We start from the raw sequence: 7,520 nt of genomic DNA, 5'->3' as shown, positions 1-7,520 counted from the left end.
GAGAAGCAGCATGGCTTAGTGGAAAGAGCATGGGCTTGGGAGTCAGAGGTCAAGGGTTCTAATCCGGGCTCCTCCACTTGTCTGCTGTGTGACCTTGGGCAAGCCGCTTAACTTCTCTGGGCCCCAGTTACCTCATCTGTAAAATGGGGATTAAGACTGTGAGCCCCACGTGGGACAACCTGCTTACCTTATATCTACCCCAGTGCTTAGAACAGAACTTGGCACATAGTGAGCGCTTAAACAAATACCATAATAATAATGATAGTAACCACTGCTCAGGGCAGGCTATTGCTTAGGGCAGGCTGCTGCTTGGAGTGGGCTACTCCCCGTGGGTGGGCCACCCTTTGGTTTGGAATGGGCCGCTCCTCTGGGCCAGCTATGGCTTGGGGCAGACTGCTGCTCGGCGTGGGCTGCTGCTCAAAGTGGGCTACACTTCATTCAATCGTATTTATTGACCGCTTACTGTGTGCAGAGCACTGTACTAAGCACTTGGGAGAGTACAATACAATAAACAATTGTTATAAATAAACTTCAGGGTAGGCTGACTTGAGGACAGACTCCTGGATGAGTCCCGGGAAATGAGTCTTTGTGTCAGGGGCGGGATGTGGGCCACGTTCAAGCTCCTCATCGAGCTGTGGTTAGGCCAACCCCTCCCCCTTCCTCCAATCGCAGGATCTAAAGAGCCCATATCCTGCCCCTCCAGATTCCCCCTCCGCCCCCCAGCATTGCAGGATCTGAAGAATCTGTGTTCCATCCTCTGGTCCCTCTCGGCTCACAGGACCGAAGCCCTGTGTCCCACAGCCCCTCTATGGGCAGCCTCCCCCTGAGTGTGGCATTTGGCATTTGTTCCCTCTGTTTCCCAGGGAAACAAGGAGAAATAAGTCTCTCCCCAGCCTTCAGTCCCTGGCCCCAGCCGACAGACGCACACAAATGGGAGCCCCAGGGGAGACTGGAAGATGGCAGAGCTGGTGCCAGTGGTCAGTGCAGGGGCAGTTTCTGGGCCTTTTGAATTCCCTGGAAGGCAGGAGGTGAGTGCAGTGAGGGCTGGGACTGCTGTCCCAGACCCCCGGCTCCCTACGGCCCCCACCCTGCCCACTCTGGCCTGGACTGCTGGTATGGTGATACCTAGAAGAGTGGTACTGTCCCTTGCATGACCCCTCCCAGTCCCCACTGTTCCTTCGCTGACCAGGGAGCTCTGCAGCCTTCAGCCTGCAGATAGAGAGGGAGTGACGGCAGGCGGGCTCTCAGAGAAGGAGCATGTGAGGACACAATTCTGGAAGAGCAAACGGCAGCTGTGGCAGGCCACAACGGCCCTACAGCAGTCAAACCCTATGACACCCATGAACCCACGATTCTCACAACCTCCACAATGTCCCAGGCTTCTGATGCCCAAGTCCTCACACCCCCTAGCCCCCCAGTTTCAGCTCTTTCATCCTTCAGTGTTTCCCTTTGGTGATGGCTCTGGCCATGGGGATCTTCCAATTGTTTTTTTTTCCATGCCTCACCACACTCCAAAGGAGATGCCTCCTGGCTTGGCCTCATAAAGTGGGTCTGGGCAGGAGATGGGGGCCCCCAAAAGGATGGAGAGCAGGTCTGGAAGAGACCCTCCCCATGAAAATCCACCAGCTCACAGCTCTTCCTCAGAACCTCCTGACAGCCCAGTCTTTGGGAAACGTTTCCTACTTCATTTTCCTCTGGCTGAATCACACCTACCCAGCTCCCACCTCAGCACTCAACCACTCACAGCCGCTCCAAGCACTTTGGATCGTATCGATTGACCTCATCCACTACTGCAGCATTTCTTCATTCACCTGGCCATCTTTCCATTGCTTTTTTGCTCCCAGCTGCAACTGATTGTGAGGCACTTTCTCCCATTAAATGGGAACAGCTCTGTGTAGTGATAAAAGCAACAGTACAGTCTGAGGGTCTACCCGATACAATGCGCTTTACTAAACCTCTCATCCTCCTCTGACCAGAAGGAGACAGACTAGCTACTCACGGGAGAGAGGCTGCCCTTCGGGCTTGGAGGGAAATCTTGCCCAGGGTGAGAAAGATCCTGATTTGTGCTGAGCAACAGGGGAAGAACCCCGATTTCTGCTCTGCTGGGAGGTGACAAGCCTGGCCAATCCAGAGCCTCCTGCCCAACCACCAACTCTCCCAAGCTGGGAAATAGGTTGGCAGTTCCTCCGAGCCTTGGGTCCAGCTTGTGCAGACCATGTCCGTGCTCGGCCAGCGGGGACTCCCATGGGACTGACCCTCCCCCATCTCAGCCAGACCTCTCTCCCCCACCTCCCAAGTCCCAACCTCCAGCATCCCCTTGCTCAATACTGAATTTCCCTTTTGTACAGGAAACTGAAAAGGAGAGGAACAGAGCCTGCGAAGGACACTGTGTGTGTGTGTGTGTGCGTGTGCTTGCGTGCCTTGTGATGACTGTCCACAGGCCCGGTGGATTTTGCAGTCTGAGAAGCTGCTGTAGCTGTGGGAATGGCCCTCCCCGGGGGTTTCCATGTCTGGGGGATCGTGTCCAGCCATGGCCAAGTGGTGGGAACCTTGGCTCTGAAGGAAATCGGTCCTGGTCGCCTCTTCCCCAACACCCCCAAGAGCCAGAGTGTCATTGCCCCCAGCCAGGGGGCCCTTGATCCAGGCTGGTCCTGCTAGAGACTCTGCGGTGGGGTGGCTGGACCCTCCCCAAGACCTCCAGCTGCCTGCCCGGGCAGCCCCAAGCTGGGCCAGACCCCCAGAGGCAGGACTCAGACCTGCTGGTGTCCTGGAGGATGGGGGAGGGGCAGGGAGAAGGCTCATATAAGGCAGGTGGAGACCCAGTCTCCATCACTGCCATCAGCCACCTCCTCCTCCCTCAGTGGGCCCCTTTCTCTCCATCCCACCCCGGTCAAGCCCTGACACCTTCCAGGCTAGACTGCCACATTGGTAACCTTGCTGGTCTCCCTACCTCCTGCCTCTCCCCCTGAGTCTCTCTGCTATTCAGATCAATCAGTCAATCAATCAATCACATTGAATGAGTCCTTACTATGTGCAGAGCATTATACTCAGGACTTGGGAGAGTACAATATAACAATATAACAGAGTTGGTAGACATGTTTCCTGCCCACAATGAGCTCACAGTTGACGGGGGGAGACAGGAATTAATATAAATCAATAAACTAAGAATTTGTATATAATTGCAGAAGAGCTGAGGGAGAGGTGACTAAAGGGAGCAAATCAGGGTGACGAAGAAGGGAGTGGGAGTAGAGGAAATGAGGGCTTAGTCAGGGAAGGCCTTTTGGAGGAGATGTGCCTTCAATGCTTTGAAGATAGGGAGAGTGATTGCCCATCAGATCCAGATGGAGGTTTCATCAATTCAGGGATAGCATTTCTACCTGAGCATCTACTATAAGCACACCACTGAGCGCTTGGGAGAGTATCCCACAGTTGGGTAGACAGTGACTTTACAGTCTAACAGGGGGAATCCATTCATCCCTTCCCTGCTCAAAGATCTGAAGAGACTCCCCGTGGCTTCTGGATGAACGCGGAGGTCTTGGTGGTCGGCTCTGAGACTCTCCCCCGACAGCTCTCTCCCTTTTCCCCTTCCTGCTGTCTTCTTTTGCTCTTCCTCTCCGCTCCCCTCTGCCGTGTTCCTCCCCGCCCATTCCCTGCTCTGTCTCGACTCGTCTGTTCTCGACTCACTGCTCTGAAGGCTTCGAGCAGCCAGCTCCTCCTGGAAGGCTTTCCTTCCCTGACTGATTCTCCACCTTCCGGGCCCTGCCACCTGCAAGTTCCCTGCCAGGCCTGGGCTGGACGTGGGCAGGGCCTTTTCTTCCCTCTGCCCCCAGACCCCGTGTGTTCCCTCCCACTGCCCAGCAGCTGGTACAGGCCCCCGGTAGCTGAAACGAGAAGTGGGAACCGGAGAGGAAGCAGAGCAGCATTTTGGTGCCTGGGACACTCCGAAATTGCTGCCTTTCTGCTCCAGGAACTCCTGTCTCCTCTTTGCTCCTTCCGCAATTGATCATATCCAGCCCTCGCCCATTCTCGCTCCCTTCCCTCTGGAGCTGCTCCCACCATGTCAACTCCCGGGGTCACCCCCGAGGACCCTCCACCTACCTGGGGTCCCCAGCTTGGGACTTCTCTGCCTCCGTTGCCCTGGGCCTTCTCCCAGGACCACCCCCTCCCAGCCGTCCCCAGAGCCGGTAGTGATACGAATCCAGCCGGGGTTCCCTCTCCCCAACTGGAGTACAGCAGGAAGGCCCAGCGGAGGCCGGAGGCGGGTGGGGTGGAGGGAGGCGGGGTGTCGGATGGGGAGACAGGAGGGTCCGGTCATAACTAGCTCCCAGGCCCCACGGACCCGGCTGCTCCCCGTGCCACCTTGGGGGCCCAATCAATCTATCAATTAATCAATCAATCGTACCTACTGAGCCCTTGCTGTATGCAGAGAACAGTACCAAGTGCTTGGGAGAGTATAACATAAGAGAGTTAGTAGACTGTGCTCTGCAGAGTGCTCCGCACACAGTAAGCGCTCAATAAAACCCACTGATTGATAGTTTGTGCACCCTACCCCTCGCGTTCTCCAGGGCTGGGGCAGACACTCCAGAGAGCAGGTAGCAGCCACCCTGCCTCAGGAGCACCGAGTCTCTGGAGGTACAGATCCGTTTCCTGTTCATTCGCTCATTTATTCATTAATTCGGTCGTATTTATTGAGCGCTCACTGTGTGCAGAACACTGTACTAAGTGCTTGGGAGAGCACGTGATAACAGTAAACAGACACATTCCCTGTCCACGACGAGCTTACTGGTTCTGCACCAGATCCCCGGCAAGACTGTTCCACCCAAACAGGGGGTACTGTGTCAACCGGGCCCGTCCCGCCACCCCAAATGCAAAGAGACTGGAAAAGGGTCTCTACGATAGTCTCGGGCAAAGAGCGCAACTGTCCAAGAAACGCTCCTGCACATCCCTGCACATAATCGCACCGACCCTTGGAACTGAAGAGAAGCTTGACTCAAAGGTATCTCAAATGGTCTCTGCCGCCACCTGGTGGACATAGAGCTATACGACAACCTTGCACACTCTCTCTACCGCCATCTGGTGGTACCAGATATTGGACAACTTGGATTACCTCTTTGATGCCATCTAGTGGTCGCAGATCTATATGACTGTGTGGGACCTTGTCGCCCTCTAGTGGTTCGGGTGGTTTCAGACACCTACCCACCTGATCGTCATCGCCGTTTACAGTATTTATTAAACTCAGTTCTGAGCGAGAGCTGATTATCTGGCCTGAACTGGCGTCTCTTGGATTTAAGGGTCGGGGGCTGCCTTAGCTGCTTGCTTGGAAATGATCAGCCGTGTCAGCTGGGCTGCTGCAGGAGTTTCTGCTCCCTTCATTCAGCGGGAACTCAAATGTAGAGGAAATTTGAGCCCTGACTTGAAGTGGGTAAAAGCCACCATTTCCGTGGCTTCATCTTCTGTTTCTTCCTCCTTCCTTCAGCCTCCCTCACTGCTTCCAGTACCCTAGTTTTGCTGCCTCCCAGGAGAGTATTGTTTTTCACCTGTCTGAGGGGGGGTCTGGCCGCTGAACCAAGACTGGAGGATTCAGGAGCCCAGGGCTGGACTGGAGGCTCCTCAGGATGAAGTAATAAGAGGAAAGATGGGGTTCCGAGGAAGTTACTTTGCTTCTACTGCACTGCCATATCCAATCCTGCTCTCAGTGCCAAGTTATCTGCAAAACCACCTTGGTCTAAGGCAGTTAGCGTTCCAGACTTTAGAGGAGCACCTGGACCTGAGCAGAGGAACTTCTGAGCTTCTGGAACCCTCCCACTCTGGCACAATCTAGTTCTTATAATAATGTTGGTAATAATTATGTTGGTATTTGTTAAGCGCTTACTATGTGCAGAACACTGTTCTAAACGCTGAGGTAGATACAGGGTAATCAGGTTGTCCGACGAGAGGCTCACAGTCTTAATCCCCATTTTACAGATGAGGTAACTCAGGCACAGAGAAGCTAAGTGACTTGGCCAAAGTCACACAGCTGACAAGTGGCAGAGCCTGCAGCCTGCAGCGTGGCTCAATGGAAAGAGCACGGGCTTTGGAGTCAGGGATCATGAGTTCGAATCCCAGCTCTGCCACTTGTCGGCTGTGTGACTGGGCAAGTCACTTAACTTCTCTCTGCCTCAGTTCCCTCATCTGTAAAATGGGGATGAAGACTGTGAGCCCCACGTGGGACAACCTGATTCCCCTATGTCTACCCCAGCGCTTAGAACAGTGCTCGGCACATAGTAAGTGCTTAACAAATACCAACATTATTATTATTATTATTCAAACCCATGACCTCTCACTCCCAAGCCCGGGCTCTTTCCACTGAACCACACTGCTTCTCCAATGCACGAGCTCTGGGAGATATGGGGCTTGAACAGGTCTGGCCCTGTCCCCACCCTTAGAACTCCCCACCCCCGGATTTATTTTATAAACATCTGTCTCCTCCAGCAGAGCAGACAGCAGCAACCCAAGCCCTAAGCCAGTGGGAAACATTATAGGCAATGGTGCTCAGGCACAATAATAAAAACTGTGGTATTTGTTAAATGTTTACTATGTGCCAAGTGCCAAACTAAGTAATGGGGTAGACAAAAGATAATCAGGCTGGACATAGACCTTGTCCCATATGGAGCCCATAATCTAAGGAGAAAGGAGAACAGATATTTTGTCTCCAGTTAAAGATGAGGAAACTGAGGCACAGAGAAGTTAAGTGGCTTGCCCATGGTTATACAGCAAGCAAATGGCAGAGCCAGGATTAGAACCCAGGTCCTCTGGCTTCCAGGCTGGAGATCATTTCATTAGGCCACATTGCCCTGGTCATGATAGAGGGCACGCAGTGTTGTGAGTTCTGTCTCCTACTGGAGAATCAGACCACTGGTAGCCTTGACCTAGAAACATGGTGGAATATGTGCATGAGGGGAGAGAAATAAAGAAGGGTGAAGTGGGGGTGTGGGAGGAGGGTACAGTTAGTAATGGGGAGAGGGGCCTGCATGAAGGAAGGATAAAGGGCCAAGAGGCTCCCTTCCAACACATGGTGTGGTTACCCAAGGCTGCCCCTTCTGCATGTGGCCTTAGCTGAGTCCACTCTCCATCCTTGTGGTCCCTGCCAGGCTGGGAATTGTCCCCCGGGTGCTGAAGATGCAAACCCAGCCCCCTCTGTCTCTGGGCATGGCCGGCCCAGCTGTGAGGCTGGAACAGTCCCAAACCTCACTGCCAACATGGAGGTGTCACAGCTGCTCCAGCAGATCGCAATCAGACCAGCGGGGATGTGAGAAGTGATTTCTCTTGGGGTGCACAAGCTCACATCTCTCACCGGAGAGGAAGGAGCAGCAGGGCTGCATCCAGCTCACCTTGCTCTGTCTGTGGCAACTTCTTCACTAAATTCAGAGGCTTGAGCAGTCTTAGTGAACTTATAGAGCTGAAATTTCCACCTATTTTTCACTTTAACCTACACTCGCAGTCAGATACATACCCACAGACACACAGTGTTCCAAACACAA

This window comes from Ornithorhynchus anatinus, chromosome 16 (assembly GCF_004115215.2).
Source record: "Ornithorhynchus anatinus isolate Pmale09 chromosome 16, mOrnAna1.pri.v4, whole genome shotgun sequence".
In the NCBI taxonomy this organism is placed as follows: domain Eukaryota; kingdom Metazoa; phylum Chordata; class Mammalia; order Monotremata; family Ornithorhynchidae; genus Ornithorhynchus; species Ornithorhynchus anatinus.
This window is presented reverse-complemented; position numbering follows the sequence as displayed.